The 20,334-nt window shown below is 49.4% G+C and overlaps 1 protein-coding gene across 1 annotated transcript in view; it reads right to left on the bottom strand.

The window, feature by feature from the left end:
• The window catches only part of hivep3b (HIVEP zinc finger 3b), a 41,248-nt gene extending 24,572 nt beyond the window's left edge, over positions 1–16,676 (bottom strand). Inside the window, exon 1 of the mRNA XM_079745164.1 lies at positions 16,524–16,676. The gene's annotated coding sequence lies outside the window, so the exon portion shown is untranslated. The remainder of the gene's footprint in view (positions 1–16,523) is intronic.
• Between the last annotated feature and the right edge of the window lie 3,658 nt (positions 16,677–20,334).

Below are 20,334 nucleotides of genomic sequence, written 5' to 3'. Positions count from 1 at the left end.
AAGGCTTCCTGTGGGCACAAAGGCTGAAAAAAAGCAACAACAACATCATGTCGTGGCTTTGTTTTCACCCCAAACCCCCGAAACACTATTTCTTTCATTAATGGATTCCACCCACCACGGCATTGGACATTAAAAGTTCTGTGGTTTAGCAAAAGTAAAACACAAGTGTTTTCTGCGATGGAGGCTGATGTTAGCATTGCTCTGAGCCATCGGTGACGAGTTGTTATTCAGGGAAGACCGTGACTGGGCGTGCTCTGAACAAAGAGAAAGCACACATTGCTGATAGACAGACCAGCAAAAACACAAAAAAATGACAAATACACACGTTGCACACACATGGCGCACACTCACACACGGCACACACTTACACACACACACACACACACACACACACACACACACACACACACACACACACACGTACATTTAATCGTTATTGTTTAAGCGGTCAGGCAGCCAGCTAATGGAGTCCTGCACGGCACTCTCTAGTTAATGCGATCGATCTTTAATCGGCAGATCTGACATATGATCCTGAAACACTGACAGACTCATCCCCCGCCTGCCTCTCGCTGCTCATCCCCTCTCTACCCTAAGGGTCTCGGTATCACAAGGAACTGGATTCATGTCAGCACACCAGGTCCAAGCTTTTAGTGTAGAAAGCCATTATGGAGATAGCCCTGGTTGTATAATGTCCACAATAAACCCCTCCCCATTAAAACATCATTTGTTTTGGCTCCATTATAGCATCAATTCAAGACTGGCTTGTGCCCACAGTTTTTACTAATGTGTGCAACCAAAATTGTCAATATTATTAATTTTCTGAGATACTTAAACTCTTCTATTTTAAGCCGAGAGAAGAAATGTTGAAGAAACACCCCAGGTTACTTCTTCCTAGGTTCTAGGCCCTAAATGCTTTTACAAACATTACTTTTCGACACTTCTTATCACTGTGTATCAAGACGCCATAGAAAACACCTGTGGTAAGTGTACAAGGATGGTCTGCCATGTTCTGTGGAACCAGACTGAAAAAGGAGAGATTATGAAGCAGTTCAAATATTTTCGAACAATGTGTCCACCGGCCAGGTAACGCTACCTCAGGAGAGTAGCGTTCCCAGACAGTACATCAAGGTTGCCAAATCTGATAAGGCGTCTCACGGCGCCGTGACTAGCATCACACAGGAGAACACCAGTCACGACAGTGACTGGCCTGACTGCAGACCGCCATCAACCCCCTCCGCTTCTTCAAGCCCACATTCAAGCGTCACCTTCTCAAGGCTTTAACAGTCTCACACGCTACAGAGGGAAACCCCTCAGTGACACGTTGTTTATCAACCCATGAGAGCACATTTAGCCAAAGGGGTTAAAAGACTTCCAATTCGTTCAAAACACATTTTATTAACTTAACATCCAACGCTCAACAGCACGGTTTAGAGTCATAAAACCACAATTGAGAACCACGGGCGGGACGCACAGACGAGCCTGCAGGTCTCCGTAGGCCAAAGGGAACCAGAATCCGCCGGTCTGGGTCACCGAGGGGTCCTCGTCAACACAATCACCGCTGCGGTGGGGCCGTGTGACAGAGAACCAGCCATGTGGTAGAGCGGCAGGCAGAGAGTGACAAAGCGTGTGGAAACAGAAGAGTGTTCAAAAATAGAAAGAGGAAGTGGCCTTTGAGAAGGAAAAAGAACCAAAAACAGGTTTCCGCGGGTGGCTGGGTGCGTGGGTGGAGGTGATGGTTGGATGGGTGTATGTGCGGGTGCCGGATGGAGGGATGGGTGAGTGGGTAGATGGATGGGAGCGGAGTGGGTGGAAAGGTGGGGGTCCAAACTGCAGAACCAGCATGATGCAAATGATCAGCAATGCTGTCTACCACACCTTCCTGGCACAACGGGCTGCCTTATATTTGCTCGCTCAAGCGGAACGAGATTTGGCTTCAGGTATGAAGCTATCACATCAAGTCAGCCACAGTGAGGAGAAAAGGCTTAAGCAAATATGCGTTGACTTATTCATGAGCGCAACTATACAGTTAGAAAAGAAAGACATCTCAGTGTTTAAAAGAAGTTAAGCTACTGGTGAATCCACGGTTGGTCAAAGTTTAGTTTTTTTTTCCGAGGCCGGCTGAGGTTGGAAAGATTCTATAAACCCCAAACGTTAAGAGTGTTCTGCCATTTCTTCCCTTTGGGTTGTCAGAACCAGAAAGGCTATAAAGCTGTCTTTATAAACGGATGAGAGTCTAAGCACACACACACACACACACACACGTGTACAGAAGCTGCTTAAGGAGTGACTCCTGCCACCGGTAACAGCAAGAGTCACTGAGCCGGGCCGGCTGGTGTGTTAAACCAGAACCTTGCTTATTTGGGTTGTAGGGTGCTGCTGCTGCTATACTAGCAGTGGCACACACACACACACACACACACACACACACACAAGCTCCAGGGAGCGTCAACAGGTGGAAGCTCTGTCTAAGTGTGCTCCACCACCCTGCAGAAACACAGCTTCACCACTCCACACACAAACACACACACACACACACACACACACACACACACACACACACACACACACACACACACACACACACACACACACACACACACACACACACACACACACACACACTAACCACCGTGACCACTGGTGTACTCCTCATCTCTCCCCAGCACTCAGAGAGGGACACCCTGCGGAAAAGGGATTTCACTCATTCCTGGGCTGTCCCAGAGAACCGCTGCAGACAGCAACAACACCTCCATTCAGAACCAAGCCACGTTCGCTGCACATTCCTGCCAAATGCTGTCCCTCCTGCCAAGGGCTAGTGGCACAAGGCTAGTGGTCTAGGGCTAGTGGTCCAGGGCCAGTCGTCCAGGGCCAGTGGCCGAGGGATAGTGGCACAGGGCTAGTGGTCCAGGGCTAGCAGCCCAGGGCTAGTTGCCCAGGGCCAGTGGCCCAGGGCCAGTGGCCCAGAATAAGTCGCCAAAGGCTAGTGGCCAAGAATAAGTGGCCCAGGGCTAGTGGCCCAGGGCTAGTGACCAAAGGCTAGTGGCCCAGAATAAGTGGTCCAGGGCTAGTGGTCCAGGGCTAGTGGCCCAGGGTTAGTGGTCCAGGGCTAGTGGTCAAGAATAAGTGGTCCAGGGCTAGTGGTCCAGGGCCAGTGGTCCAGGGATAGTGGTCCAGGGCCAGTGGTCCAGGGCTAGTGGTCCAGGGCCAGTGGTCCAGGGCTAGTGGTCCAGGGCTAGTGGTCCAGGGCTAGTGGTCCTGGGCCAGTGGCCCAGGGCTAGTGGCCAAAGGCTGATGGCCCAGAATAAGTGGCCCAGAATAAGTGGCCCAGAATAAGTGGTCCAGGACAAGTGGCATATTGCCTGTGGCCAAGAACTGGTGGCACAGGACAAGTGGCCCAGGGCTAGGGGGCCAAAGGCTAGTGGCCAGGGATAGAGGTCAAGGGCCAGAAGTCCAGGGCTAGTGGCCCAGGGCTGGAGCTCCAGGGATAGTGGCCCAATGGCTGCATGCAATTAATGCATGTTGATCCGGTTTGGTGTGGGTGTGTATATCTGTATGTTTGTCTGTATGTGTACATGTCTGTGTGTGTGTGTGTGTTTGGGATTTTGTGTGTGTGAGTGTACTTGAATGACGTCTCATGAATAAGGTAGAGTGAGAGGGAGATAGGGAGCGAGGGAGAGAGTCGTGCACGTGGTCTCTTCTCAAACAGAAGCCACAGCACCCCTGGCTCTTTCTACACACTATGAGCTATCCAGTGTGTGGGTGTGGGTGTAGGAAGTGTGGGTGTAGGAAGTGCCGCTCCAGGCTGAATGAGACATGTCATCAATCACTCACAGCAATCAAGCTCAGCTAAAAACAGTTTCCTAGTGAGGGAGAAGTTTGTATGGATGCGTGGGAGTGTGTGCGTGTGCGTGTGCGTGTGTGTGTGTGTGTGTGTGTACAAGACAGAGGCAGCCCAACAAAATTGATTTTACACCAGAGTTTATCTACCGTGGACATTCATCATGAGCGGTCTGCTTTGGATTGTGTTCTGCTGCGCTTGCCAAGAAACTATGAATGTTAAAATATATAAGAATGACGTCAATCTCTTACTACCTCCGGCTTAGTCTGGTGAGACCAGCCGCATCTATGATAGGACAATCAGCTAGCGGGAGGTATTATAGGACCAACCAGCTCTAGGGGGAGGTATGATAGGACCAATAAGCGTTCAAGAGAGGGAGTTTCCATTCATGATGAACAAGGAGTGCCGCAGCCTGGAGATATAAAAAAGACAATGGTGGCACCCGGCGAGAGGGAAGCTATCAAAGCGGTCTAAATGACACTGAATACAGACGTTAAAAGATGAACACAAATGGATACGGCATGAGCAAAGTGAGGACGAGTGTCACTCTGATTGGCTGGAGTCTTGTTCGGAATTCGATGGCTGCCTGACATTTAGGTTTCGCTTCATTGCGAAACCTAAACCCAAATAACTGGAGGATCTCATGGGCTGACGACGGCTTGTGGCCCCAGGACCAATGGCAGCGACAGTGACAACAACAAACTGGAGTGGAGATAGATGAAGCGTCCAACGGGCCTGCTTGAATCAGTCAGAAGGGCCACGCGGAGGTCCCTCTGGAGGGTGACTGGCTATGGAGGCCGCCTTCTCCAAGCCTCATGCTGTAGTCTAACTGACCCACTTCATCCACCAGGCAGACACAACGTGTCACTGCTGGTACCCAGCAGATGTGTTTATGCTCAGGGTAAGGCCACACACAGACACCCATCTGCGCCCACTGGTGTACAGTAACACACAGACACATTCCTGCTCCATCCACACTTCAATTCAACCATAACCAACCATGTTTAACACACACACACACACAACAACACAGACACACACAGGTCTCATGATACAGTAACTGAGCCGTGGGTCTTGTGAGCGGTGGATCCCTCCAGCTGTCGCCACATCATGAAGAAACGGGACTCTGAAGACCAGGGGCTCCTCCACCCAGCCCTCCATCTGTCTGTGACCCGGCCACCCAGCTCAGATACTCACCCACCCAGCTCAGCTCACCTACCCACCCACCCACCCAGCTCAGATACTCACCCACCAAGCTCAGCTCACCTACCCACCCACCCACCCAGCTCAGATACTCACCCAGCCAGCTCCAATACTCACCTACCCAGCCAACCAGCTCAGATAGTCACCCACCCAGCTCCAATACTCACCCATCCAGCTCCAATACTCACCCATCCAGCTCCAATACTCACCCATCCAGCTCAGATACTCACCCACCCAGCTCAGCTCACCTACCCACCCACCCAGCTCAGCTACTCAACCACCGACCCACCCAGCTCAGATACTCACTCACCCGGAGAGCTCCAGCTGCAGGGGCATGTTGTTCTGACACAAAGGAAGAGAAAGCGGTCTGCATTTTCTTGTTAAGAAAGCCAGTGAGGCGGATCCAGGGCAAAGGGAGACAGAGAGAGGGAAGAAGAAGAAGAAGAAGAAGAAGAAGAAGAGACAGAGAGAGAAGAAGAAGAAGAAGCAGAAGGAGAGGATGAAGTAGATGAAGATGAAGAAGCGATGAGTCAGACAATAGAGACAACTTTGTGTATGTTAGAGCGAGAACAGCGGGAACAACAGGTGGTTAGCTACATTGATTTCCTGTTAGATCTTGCCCAGTGGCGTAACACCGGTGTGTCGGCCTATACAGGCTAACACCGGAGGAGCCTGTTGTCTGGAATCACCCTCTGGAAGGTTTCCGCTGTAACCTACTAGAACGACCTTTGCAGAGGCCTCCTGGACAGACGGTGATGTAAACAAGAAGCTCAGCTGCTGGACAATCCTGTTGTAGCAATAAGCTGATTACACCTTCAGGCTTAAAGACAGATACAAAGGTAACCCTGTACAGATGATCTTAGAGTGCATCATCTTACAGCTAACAAATTGTTCAATATTTTGATGGATGTGGCTATGTCTCTTTAATTGTTTTGTTTGTGATGTTTTATGCATATGTAATTGTCGCAGGGCTCTCTTGCAAAAGAGATTTCGATCTCAATGAGACCTCCTGATAAAAAAAGTATTGAATAAAAAAATGATTAGCCAACAGGATGCAATAAGAGATGTGGGGGCTGAGAAACCAATAAATGAGCCGCACCAGAACGAGCCCTTCTCTGTTCTCAACTAATGAAAGCTGGCAGTAGCAATATGAAATGCACCGCAGCCAAAGCAAACAACGTGAATCTCTACAGGAACAGCCAGCCTACCCTCTCAGGCAGATGATAGAAGAAGGTTGTGAATACACCAAACTCTGGAGAACTCTGGATGCTGACGCAGAGTTTCAGGAAACTATTGATGATAGGGTGTTTTCACCTTTTTCTGTGTGAATGTTAACACTAGGAACTAAAATGCAGACATAAGGTAAATCTCGAACGACCCAATATAGTGGATTTTTAATCGTGGATTATTTTCGTTAGTAATAGAACCACAACACTATTATTACTTGTTCATTACTTTTTCTTATTCAAGGTTGTGCCAATGGCGTCATCGCGTCAAAGCCAAATGGTTTTCTTTGGCTAAATCAACGCATTAAAATAGCACTAACTGTTTCTACCAGAATGTATTGTGTAGTCGTCGCAGAGACAACATCGAAACGACCGACAACAAGCCTTCATCCATGCTCATCTCCTGGTCCTTCTCAGGGTCACACCCACACTCGCACGCACAGGCGCACGGACGCACAGACACACACACACATACATACATTCACCACAGCCTAGGTAGCTTCAGGGTCTCCGATAAGGCCTCACCTGTACTCACACACACAAACACCAACAGACACACACACACATACAATCACACGCATGCACACACAGACGAACAGACAAACGTGTATGAGCGTGTTATGAAGCTGAATATGCAGAAACTACATAGCAGTCAGAGCATGACAGTTGACCCTAAAGCTATTTACATTAGTGTATGTGTTCATGCTTATTTGTTTGTGTATGTACACATATGCATGCTCATATTTGTGTACGTGTTTATATATATATGTATGTGTATGTGTATGTTTATTTGTGTGTGTATGCACACATAAAAATGCTGATATTTGTGGTTGTGTCAGTTTGTTTGTGTACTTGTTTGTGTACGTGTTTGTGTATGTGTACGGGTTTGTGTTTGTGTGTGTGGTCAATCCGTCTGTATGTTCGCACTCAATGTGTGTTTATGTGTGTGTCTTTCCCTGCAGAAACAGTCCTGCATGTCCACAACCGTCTTATTATCGCTACACTTTTCACTTCAAAGAAAAAAAAAATCTTTTTATATCCATACAAGATCCGCTGTCACTTTCATCCTGCAGCTCTCTGCCCCTCTCTCTCTCCCCCGCCCCCTCCCTTTAATTGAGGTACTCCCACTGTAATGGACACTGCTACTCTACAGCAATGGGGGTGAGCAGTCCTGCTATACTCTCCAGGAATCCACACACACACACACACACACGTGTGTGCGTGTGCGTGTGCGTGTGCGTGTGTGTGTGTGTGTCTATACTCTCCAGGAATCCACACACACACACACACACACGCACACACACGCACGCTGGGCCTGGATGGGAGGCCATAATTACCATAATGCAGAGAGGTACCGAGAGACAGGCAGAAAAAGGGAGAGATAGAGACAGAGTGAGAGAGGACATAGCCTTTCTATGAGACAGAGTAAGGCAGACAGAGAGAAAGGCAGACAGGGGAATAGAGAGGCAGCAAGGCAGAGCGCGACAGAAAGAGAGAACGAGAGAGACAGAGAGTGAGAATATAGAGGCAGAGGCAGAAAGAGAGACAGAGGACGGAACACACTGTACGCTACAGTTGCTACCTGGCACACCGGTCTGTCCCAGGGTGTCAGGATGAAATATAGCCCCCCCCGCCGCCTCCCCATCTGTACAGGACCCCTGACCTCATTACCCCTCCCCCAGCTGTCAATCAGCCGGGGAAGGTGAGGGTCCCTCTAGGATGAGGACGGAGCCAGTAAGCATAATAAAGCTGAGGAGCGGAGACGAAACAACCTCAGTCTGGAGGGCCCAAGCTGATCCGCTGTACGGTAGAGTGCTATGGGGGGGCACAGCACAGCGTGAGAGAGAGAGTGAGTGAATGAGCGAGAGACTACCTGGAGTACGGAGTGTTGTGGGCGGGCAGCAGGATGATATCACAACAGAAAGCCTCCCGGAATACCACACCACATACTATGAAGTCAGAACAGGTACTTCATGAACCCTGTGTGAGAGACACAGGGACACACTCCACCCCACTCACGCTCAGCACCTCAGACTGTCTCTCCTGTTCTCAGATGTGGTCGGGAAGCAAGCTGTTCCCAAAGCCTTCCCCTCCTCCCTCTCTTCCTCCTTCCTGTTCCTCTCCAGGTCCGGGATCATCTCGTCTTTACCCCCCCCCCCCCACACACACACACACACCGGGTAGTCCCTGGCTGAGCGTCTCGGGTCCCTCACAGACGGCTTTCTGTTTTCCATCCACTGTTTATTTCCTCAATTACAGCGGATCAGTCTGCGTCAGCAGGGCCAGGTTAGGGACAGGGTGCGGGAGCTGTGTACGTGTGTGTGTGTGTGTGTGTGTGTGTGTGTGTGTGTGTGTGTGTGTGTGTGTGTGTGTGTGTGTGTGTGTGTGTGTGTGTGTGTGTGTGTGTGTGTGTGTGTGTGTGTGCAGGGCTGAAAGGAAGTGAAATTATCTGTGCCTGAAATTATCAAATACATTCAAAGACACCATAGAGAATTGCCTTTCTTGACAACAATAAAAGGAGCGGAACTCACACAACATGTAGGCGATGCAACAATACGTTTTTATTGCATGAAAGTGTAAAGTGCTACCCAAAGTGTGTGCAAAACGTTTTCAGTCCCATTCAGACCATCCTCAGTGCAAACATACAAAGGTAAAAGACTTCCTTATATAGACAACGCCTAGTTGGTGGCAGACATGTCAATGAAAAGGTCAGGTAGGTTGACGTGTTGACTAGATATTTTAAAAGGCACCGCTCACCTATTTTCACTTTTCTTGACAACATACATGGCCGAGCTCAAGCCTGAATTCAGGCACCACGCCTGAACTCTATCAGGCCTGTGTGTGTGTGTGTGTGTGTGTGTGTGTGTGTGTGTGTGTGTGTGTGTGTGTGTGTGTGTGTGTGTGTGTGTGTGTGTGTGTGTGTGTGTGTGTAGGGTTTTCTCACTAGGGATGTAAATAAATGTCCACATGTTAGCCCCTGCAGCGTTAGAGTGCAGGTTGTTCGCCGCTCAGAATCGACTGGGTGCTTGCTTAGTCATATATATACATATTCATATATTCATAAATATTCATACACACATATATATATGAATGTATGTGTGTGTGTGCAAGCGTGTGCCTGTGCCTGTGCGTGTGCGAGAGAGAGAGCGAGCGAGAGACACAGAGACGGAGGGAGAGAGAGGCATAACGTGTAGAACATAAGCAAGTGAACTGCATTAGCCCTCCCTATCTGCCATCCTCAGCGCTCCCTGCAGACTCGCAGCCTTTACACGCAACCCTGCTGTTCTCCCATTCCATTAATAGCTCTGGACGCTCACATTAGCTGGCGTATTGAGCTGACCCGATGGCTCGGGGTTACTGGTCCTGTTCCACGGACTCTAGGGCTGGAATCAATTATAGACAATAGACATGACGTCCAACATATCTCACAGGCAGAAAGTCAATTCAACTTTTTGTAGGTCAACACCCAATGACAAATGGTAACTTTGGGGACACATGATAATGGGATAAAACAAAGAAGCATTTGAAGAGTGGTCAATAGAAACAGCTGGAGGTCGACCCGATATTTAGTCTCCCAGCCACAACTACATTAGTATTGTTGGAGGGACAGTGCTTTGACGGTCAGCGGGCGGATTTAAACCCGACCCATTGTACTCCATGTATACGTATAAAGTTGAGGCAACGCATAACCTCCAGCCCACCTTGGCTCACTTGGCCCGAGCAGACCAGTGGCTCCTCCACCTCGGTGCGGACACACTGCAGGCCTGTGCTGGGGCAGACGGAGCTGGGGAGCTGTCTGGTGGAATGCTCTCATGCTAATATTGACCTTCAATTAGCCCTTCAGAACCCCTTGGCACGGGGCCACGGATACACATCGCACCGACGACCACAACCAAAAACCACAGAATATAGAAAGCTAAATCGGCACGCGCATTCTGACACGGAGAGTACACAAAAAAAGCTAATAAACCGAAAGCCTGAGATAATCTCTTGTGTGGGGAACGAAGGGGAAGTCATACATGGGGGGGGGGGGAGTTCAACACTACCACACCTGCACCATGTCCACTGGTAAGTACTGAAACTCTGCAGAGGTTGCCTGTTGAGCTCTAAAAACAGGGTGAGGCGGAAGCAACCTTTGGTAGTGACGGCTCCTCACCCCCATCCTGCATAATTAACATCATCTGAAGCACACGACCTTACCTGACAACACCAGCGATGGGAGCGGGGACGGCACTTCTGCAGGCATTTTAACACAGCACTGCTGTGGTCCAGAGACAAATAGGTACTGGCACGCAAAATATACACGCACACACATTCAAGGCAAACACACAATTATTTGCCAAGTCACCGGTAGCTGTGAGGTATAATATTATATATTCAATATTCTATTTGGTGGGCGCATCTATCGCATGCGTCTGACAATACATTCAAAAAAGTGTATACATTCTAGGGTCAGAATAGTGGTAGCCTGATCCTACCAGATTCTCGTACTTCATTTCATTGCACAGAGAGTCTGGACCTACTCAATTGATAAACGTTAACTCACTTGAAGGCGGGTGTCTGCTGAAGTTTAAAACTATTGGATCTGCCCAGTGCCACTCTGGATCTGCCATAACCAATCGCTAACGTTTGGCCGGGAATCCCGTTGCCCGCAGGCTGTAAACAAACCAAACACCGTGCGTGAAGATGTCCGTCAACGAGAGCTGACTTTGACGTCATTGTTCTCAGCCACTCCCTCTGTTCGCTGATTGGACGCAGAATATTTGGAAGGAGAAAACCAACTAACATACCGCAGACCCAGGCGGGCGGAGCCAGGCTACAATAGTGGGAGACTAACCCCAAACCCTGTCTGTGGTAATGCCTTGCTCTACTGTTGATCTAGACAGGACCGCTCCCACCACTATTGCTCTTTACTCATAAGTCATGTTACTAGTAGTATTTTATTATTTAGCTAGTGTGCCAGACAACCAAGATGTATCTTCCCTGTTCAGAAGGACTGAGAAGATCAGAGAGGGAACCTGCAACCCACAACAGCTTGAGGGACAGGAGAGCAGGGCAGATACGGGTAGCTACATACACTAAACTGAGCTGTACTTCAGACAGACAGACGGAAAGATGGATGGACGGAAAGATGGACATATACACGGCAGGGAGAGAAAAACCGAGAGAAAGACAGACAGACAGACAGAGAGAGAGAGACCGAGAGAGAACGACCTAGAAAGAGAAAGAAATACAGAGAGAGAGAGAGAAAGACCAAGAGAAAGACATAGAGAGAGAGAGAGAGAGAGAGAGAGAGAGAGAGAGAGAGAGAGAGAGAGAGAGAGAGAGAGAGAGAGAGAGAGAGAGAGAGAGAGAGACCAGGAGAGACAGAGAGAGAATGACAGAGAAAGACCGAGAAAGAAAGACAGAGAGCGAGAGCGAGAGAGAGAGAGAGAGAGAGAGAGAGACCGAGAGACCGAGAGACTCTCAGGAGACTCCAGTGCCAGTGTTCTATGAGCGTATTAAAGGATGTGGATCAGGAAGGGATATGGGGGGGTTCGGGGTAATTGTAGAACAACACGGACCACTGCCTGCACGTGTTTGTCGGATCTCCGGCAGAGCTGGATGGATTCTCCCTGAGGTTTGGGTACACACTGGCGCACTGACACACACATACGCATGCCCTCACAGAGCCGAAATCCCTTCTAATCCTGATTGGCTGTTTCAGCAGCTGCCCGGCTACCACAGGGAAGCCCCGCACTACAGCAGGAAGCACCGCAAGGGGGAGGGAGAGACACTGATGGGGGAGAGAGAGACACTGAGGGGGGAGAGAGACACTGAGGGGGGAGAGAGAGACACTGAGGGGGGAGAGGGAGACACTGAGGGGGGTGAGAGACACTGAAGGGGGAGAGAGAGACACTGAGGGAGGAGAGGGAGACACTGAGGGGGGAGAGAGAGACACTGAGGGGGGAGAGGGAGACACTGAGGGGGGAGAGAGAGACACTGAGGGGGGAGAGGGAGACACTGAGGGGGGAGAGAGAGACACTGAGGGGGGAGAGGGAGACACTGAGGGGGGTGAGAGACACTGAAGGGGGAGAGAGAGACACTGAGGGGGGAGAGGGAGACACTGAGGGGGGAGAGGGAGACACTGAGGGGGGTGAGAGACACTGAAGGGGGAGAGAGAGACACTGAGGGAGGAGAGGGAGACACTGAGGGGGGAGAGAGAGACACTGAGGGGGGAGAGGGAGACACTGAGGGGGGAGAGAGAGACACTGAGGGGGGAGAGGGAGACACTGAGGGGGGAGAGAGAGACACTGAGGGGGGAGAGGGAGACACTGAGGGGGGTGAGAGACACTGAAGGGGGAGAGAGAGACACTGAGGGGGGAGAGGGAGACACTGAGGGGGGAGAGGGAGACACTGAGGGGGGAGAGAGAGACACTGAGGGAGGAGAGAGAGACACTGAGGGGGGAGAGAGACACTGAGGGGGGAGAGAGAGACACTGAGGGGGGAGAGGGAGACACTGAGGGGGGAGAGAGACACTGAGGGGGGAGAGAGAGACACTGAGGGGGGAGAGGGAGACACTGAGGGGGGAGAGGAGGACACTGATGGACACATTGTGGGGGGGGGGGGGCAGAAGTCTCTACCAAAACTGTAATTTACCCAGTCATTTTTATTCACACACACACACACACACACACACACAGTGTTTTTTCGAGTATGGCCGGACCAGTTCAAAATTAAAGAGGAAATGTGGACGTGTAGATAACTGACAGCAAGAAAGGAAAAGGGAAACAATGGAACATTGACGACAACTTCAAAATAAAAGTAGAGGGTCAGGACCCACCAGAATTGGATCAGAGAGGAAAAGAGAGACAATAGATAGAGAGAGAAAGATGAATAAATATCAATACCTTGCCTGCAACAAAAGTTAGTGAATAGGCTCAGCATACATCTATTGTTTATGTAAGCTGCTTATGACCAGGCCCCACCGGACGCGTTGCCTTGCGTTTGACATCGCATGGAATCGCCCCGCACACTCTCTAGTTGCTGCTTGTGGGAGTTTACAGCGTTGTCGATGGAAGTGCTTAAAACCAGGAAACTCAGAGAGTCCGTTTTGTCTGCCAGGAATAGTTGAATGGAGATTGTCCAATCGCATGCTCGATAGTCACCACAGTACGTGGTCATTGGCATAAAGTTAAAGGAAGTTCAACTTTTGTCCCGAAACCCTTGAACGTGGCGCAAGACTTCACTGGCATGCAAGCCTTCCCACAATCCCTTGCCCCCACGCGATATTGTATCCGATACAAAGTGGACGGCCATCGCCTCTGGTGGTGCCGGGCCGTAAGAAGACACTGTGAGGTTACTGTACTCATTTCTGCCCGGCCGCGGCCAGCACCAGTCTTTATTCATTATTTTTTTAATCAGAGAGTCATCTGTCTCTCTGAGGTTCTGGCCTTGCCACACACATACCTGTGGTGGGGCCCAGGAGCTCGCATTAACACAAACACACACACACACAAACATATACACGCACTCTCTCGCTCACACAGCAGCACACACATGCTCACCTTCACGCAACACACACAGAAAGCACAAATGGTCTCACACACACACACACACACACACTTAATCGAATCAACTTGTATATTGAACATCCACTGTATTAAAAATGTAACCGGTTGTTTAATTGTGAAGCCTCTTTTCCTATCTTCAATGAATGAAGCTTATAATAAAAACTAAACAATCCATCTAACATTCCACAGGCCTCCAACCAGCCCACAGTGGCAGCTAATGATTGACCGCGTTTTAAACAGGAGTGTTAAAATCAGTGAGCTATTAAAACGGCTCTGTTTATCTGGGCTTCCTGTCGTGTACCCTGTAGCGTTACTTAACCAGGGGCTCGCTACGCTGCCATGCTCACGGGCAGGAAGCACACACTCCACACACAGACCGCCGCACCCCTCAGCTCTCTTGATTTGTAAGCAACCATCCTAGCGAGGACTGGAGGGAACTGTACTGGCGATACAACACTACTGTAAACTAACGTCACAGGCATGCACTCACACGCATGCACTCACACGCATGCACCTACACACATGCACTCACACGCATGCACTCACACACTCATACTTAATGATTCAGGCTGGGCATAGGCAATAGCAGGATGCTCTCTGCCAAGTACTGGGGACTCCTCATCGATTGGTAGGAAACCCAATGGACCTCTGTAGTCCTGCCCCGTTTTTTCCTTTTTTATATAAATTATATATATATTAAATAAAAATAAACCACACAGAACAGCTGTCATACATTCACTAGAGCCCGTGCTTCCATGCATCCCTAGCGAAGCTGAGCGAGTGAAGCCGAGTGACGCTACAGCCAAACACTACCCCTGCCCATGGCTCAGCATGCGCTGAGCGTTTGTCATCAACATGTTGCCTCCTGCGAGCTGAGTCAGTGAGCGTGATGAAGGATAGGTATGACAGACGCATGTGCTGCTCGTATGTGTGCGTGTGTGTGTTAGCGTAAGCAGCTCTTTGTCTTGGCAAAATTGCCCTTCCCATCTGGAGTGTCCATTGTGCCAGGGAGAGTTGCAGGTCTCACACAGACACACAGACACACAGACACACACACACACACACACAGTGTATAACATGTTTGAACTGCTAAGAGGTCTCTGTATAACCTTAATCATCTCCAAGCTTACTCACAGGACATATTCACGTGAACAAAACACAATCCATTCAAGCACACCATGAATGATAAACCCTTCCACTGGCATATTACTGGCTTCACCACTTTCACTATCATGCTAATTACACAAAATAAGCCACCACACATCCTCACATTTACCAACAAAGCTGGGGTTGGAGCTTTAACTGGCTACACTACTATACTCATAATCTCGGGGCTTAGAGGTCGATCTATTAGATCATCCCAAAAAGTGTTGGGGATGTGTTTGAGCGTGCGTGTGCGCAGGGTGGGTGCAGTAATGTGCCCGGGTGTGCTGAGGTAGGGGCTCCGTCTACAGTCAGAAGCACTACAAGTGCTCTCCATTCGGCCCGGACCGGCGCTCCACGACCACTTTGTGCTGATTCAATAAGAAATAATTGCATATTGGCCACTGTCCACTCGAGTCCGCTCCACCGGTCTGACACTCCACGGCACTGCAGCGTCTCTGTGTGCTGTACTTTACAGTAGGGAGCCCCCTGTGCCGGGCAGTGACACTACAACGCCCCCCCCCACACACACACGCACACACACACACACGCACACACACACACACACACACACCCCACCCCCCAGCGTTGCACACTCTGTTGCACTTCATCATGACGAGGTTGGCAGCACAACCACGTTTTTGCATGACAGTTAGTTCCTCTTTCCACAAATGTCGTCTGAGCTCGACAGCTCCTCGGCTCCTTTGTGCCAAGTTGCTATTTTTTGTATTTCCTAGAAGACGTAGTTCCAGTGGGGTGATCTACAGTTCAGTCCAATGTCTGGGGGCTCCCTGGTCATAGAAAGCAGATATGCAGCGGAGGATGGATTTTCAAACTGAAACTCAGGACATGCTGATCATGTATGTGTAAGTGTGTCCGGGGCGGTCAATACACAATGAGTCATATGGAGATATGGTTTCAATTCACGCAAATGATATCTGCTGTAGCCTGGTGCAGATCACCATCACGCACTTCTGGATCATTTTACTCCAACTGTCACGTCGCGTCGTATCAATAACAGTGCACCATGATGATGTCATCTCCTAACTGTCTGGCAGGTGAAGGTGTTTCCCCGCTTGATACATGTTGTCTGGGCAGCTACGGGATTTAGACGGTGTTTAAAGCTTTATACAGTCAGGGGTATCAATGTTGTTACATGTCGAGGCGTACAGCTTAAAACTCATCTTGTTTTCTGTGGATAGATGTCCCTGCTACATTCAACAGTACTACATTACGAGATGAAAAATATAAAAAATGAGATCCAGGTCTAAAATAATAACACAACAACACCAGACGAGGGACCGTAGACAACGTGTTGAGGATGTTGCATCCATACACGTTAACATATCCTAACATTTATTCTGACATGTTCTGTGGCATCTGAACTTCGTGTGAGCTTGTGGACCAAACTGACCGCCAGTGTCCTCAACTTCACACCAGCAGATGTTTACATTCTCCACCACGGCGCACACCCACAGCCGTCTAACACCCAAACAACCCACATAACCACACACATAGCCATATAACAACACACACCGTCATGTGAGGTGCAATGCTTACCGTTTTCTACGACGTGGTGGCTGTTGAAGTCATTTATCCCACAACGAAACGCTTCCTTGAATGTGTTGCTGGTTGCGTGAAATCGACGGGGACACACCAACAGCAGCAGCCCGCTCCTAGAGACACCGCGGAGGGGTCTTCCTCTCTCCGCTCATCGCCGTCAAACTGGACCGCCGCGACGCCGCGTTCAGCTGGTGAGCGCAACACGACGTGATGACGTCAGCTCCTCCGCACCACCAGGAGTTCAAGGCGGACCCGCCCCCTTCCCTCCTCCCCCACTGGCTCCTCTTGCGGGCAGGGTACAAGTCTCGAGGTGGTAGAAGCGGGCAATTAGTAGCAATTGGTCTAAAACCGATTGTTTCATATTAATCACCGTGTAAACTAAAAATTATAGACATTTGAAATGACAGTTTGAATGTTTATTTGGTTATTCCCTGTGTCAATCTGATTTTACTTTTGATTGTAGTGAGGTCTGGTTGTGTGAGAGATATGGTGGTTCCCATGGTATCACCCTGAAGTTCCCTCTCCTCCCATCCTGGTTACAACATAAAGGACGAGCCCGTCTCCAGAAGGAGACAGAGGCTGAAGACGCGGGACACACAGAGGTCAGAGTTCAGCACCTTGGAATAAAAAATCAATTGGCCTGTAGATGGATGTGGGGGCTCACGGAGGGGCCAGGGGGAGAATCCAATGGCTCCTGCTGCTGATGTGATGTCATCACTCAACGTCCAATGAGGGGCTGAAGATAAAGTGGAAGGCCGTTGCAGGCCGATCTTCTGATTCCCTGAAGATCAAAGGTTGGACTACAGGCCAGCATGAAGCTGATTCGGGACATTTCACCACATTCTGCTCCCCTCACTGCACTCACATCTCCATGTTTCACAGCTAGTCAAAGGTTAAATTAGGATTCCCTTAGGAACTACATGAACAACAATCAACATTGTTTCGTTATACATCTATACAAAAGTATATACATATATATTTATTTATATCTAAATATGTACATACAGCTCTTTACTGATTCTTACATGCATAAACTGCATGCAGGGAATGCTAGAATGATACATTTTAAGGGCTCTTGTTCATTTAGCAAAACCTCAAAGCCTCAAAGTGAAGTGAAAATAGAAGGAAAATAACTAGTGTGGGGGGGGGAAGGGAGAAGGAGTGGGAAGAAGTGTGAGACGGAGCAGGAGACAGTAGAAGGAGCACAAGGACACACTGTGGTGCTTGTGTGTGTGTGCGGTGTTTGCATACGTGTGTGCGCACGCGCGTACGTGTGTCTGTGTGTGCACGCGTGTGTGCGCATATGTGCGTGTATGTGTGGAAAGTTGCATGCATTCCTGTGTGTGTGTGTGTGTGTGTGTGCCCGCGCACCTGTGTAGGTGTGCGCTTTGTATATGTGTGCCTGTGTGTGTGTGTGCGCGCTCTCCCTATTGCTCCAGTAGGACTCTGACAGGCTTATGTAACCAGACCGCTCGCCTCACAGCAGCAGACGCCGGCTGTGCTGCCTACTGTTATATAACTGCATTAGGCACAGGAAGAGCATGCGCACAGGAAGCCCTGCGCACGCACTCACACAACACTCACGAACACACACACACGCACACACACATCATTCGTACTGACACAAATACACGCACGCACACACGCATGCACACGCAGACACACGGACAAACACACTCACGGACACACACAGGCATGCACATGCACATCGCACACGCATACTCACGGACACACACAGGCCCACACACAAGCACACAACACATACGCACACACACATCACACACGCACGCATGCACGTGCACACACACATGAAGTATTCAGACTTGGGGTTCAGGTTAGAGCATTGCATCCAAAGACAAACTGAATGTGAGGGTGCGGGCGCCAGACTAAATAGAGGAGTGTGCCTCCCCTCTGTGGAATGTGCTCATCATCCCGTATAGTTTTCTTATTATTCAGCAAAATAGTTTGAGGACAGCCCTGTGAGTCAGCCTGCAGGTCATGGACAACCAATCCTCCCCGATAACCTAGCAACACCTTCCCTGTCCAGTAGAGCCGAATCAGGGAAAAATCTACCACCAGCAGGACCCCAAACTCTTCATCCCCTCTGCACACAGAGTATAAACGAGTGTACCCGGATCCCACACTTAGAACCCAATCACAACTCAGACTGCGTCTTCTAATCCTTCCACAAATAGAGTCGATAATGGATGCAAAATGTGCTCACAACACACTGCTACTCCCAATGAGTGGCCCTAATCTAACGGTCAATCCGTATGAGAACTGCGGGGCAAACGTAAGAACTGTGTTGCCTAGTCCTGTGTTCTGTGGACGCAGTTCAACGGTTTGATCCAGTACAGTGATCTCTATGATAAACACTCATAGAGTCAACGTGCAGTAAAAACAGCTCATCTTTTAATAATGATCCATTGTTAAATACATTTGGAAATAACATGTTACAACACAATTAATTGCAAAGTGTACATAGGACGGTAATGGGGGATTGAAAAGCGTTTTAGTGTGTTTGTCCGCTCGATGAGAGGAGAAATGAGAGAGGGATTTATGAGCAGTAGTAGCTCTGTATCTGGATGTCTGGCGCTGTTGGGAGTTGTTACGCCTTGGGAAGGGCTAATTTGATGGTCACAGTGCAGAACGGGCCGATAAGGGAGAGAATCCTTTTCTGCGAGGCAAACACAGAGTGAGATCAGCCGCATGTAAGAAAGCAGCAATCTCACCGGGAGGAAAACAACACAAACTGCACTTGGACTCGGGGACCCTGTGTTGGAGTCTAAGGCTGTTGTGTTTGGACAAGCTGCAGGAATGTGTCAGTTACAAGGAGCCTGACCATGTTTCTAGGAATTTACTCTCACATTAAGAGAAATCTCTCACATTAAGTCACAATAGGACGAATTATTCAAAATGTATCGATGTAAAGATATGTGTTTGGGTGTTGTTCTGTGGTATATTTTACCTGGCTGACTGGCTGTATCAGTCAGGCCACGTGCACTAAAACCTACCGTGGTGGATGGACTTCCACTCTGTTGGCTGTTCCACTCTGCTCACACTATCTGCTCAACCAGAGCAGCGGAGGACGGGGGGACGGGGACGGGGGGACGGGGACGGGGACGGGGACGGGGGGACGGGGACGGGGGGACGGGACGGGGGGGGGGGGGGGGCAACCGACAAATACAAGGCTATTGAAATTTCTTAAGGGTTTGACTTTCAAACACAGTAGCACATTGCTTGCCAGATGTTTCCTCCTCTCCGTGGTTTGACTGAAGAAGTCACCGGAGCAGGTGAAGCGTTAGAAATGCATGCATGCATTAGAAATGCATGCATGCATTATAGCATTCGCTTTGACAGGTCAACATAGGCAGTAGGCCCACTCCTGGGTTAACGACAAATAAGAAACACTTCATAATAACAATTGAAAAATGTTAACCATAACTATGCCTCCTTAAGTAACTTTAGTAAATAACTCCACAATAGTACATAATTGTACTAATGTGACCACAAGGAGTCACACGATCAGCTGTCAAAACGTGAGGTAGTGACAGTAGTAGTAGTTTCCCTGATAGGCTGGCAGGAGGCAGGGGTTGGAGGAGGGCCACAGCGGGCAGAGTGTCCATGAGACTTCCAGACACTGCCACCTGGTTTTAGTGATTGGAGCAGCTAGCGTCAACAAGCCGCGTCTCACTGTCAAATGAAGATGAAAGCTCACAGTAAAGAGTGTGATACACTCCGTCCGTGTGACGCTACCAGAGGCAGCTCGCACATTCCCTTGGGGGATTGTGTGAGCTGCCATGCCTAT

This window comes from Pollachius pollachius (genome assembly GCF_949987615.1).
Source record: "Pollachius pollachius genome assembly, chromosome: 1".
Lineage (NCBI taxonomy): Eukaryota > Metazoa > Chordata > Actinopteri > Gadiformes > Gadidae > Pollachius > Pollachius pollachius.
This window is presented reverse-complemented; position numbering and strand designations above follow the sequence as displayed.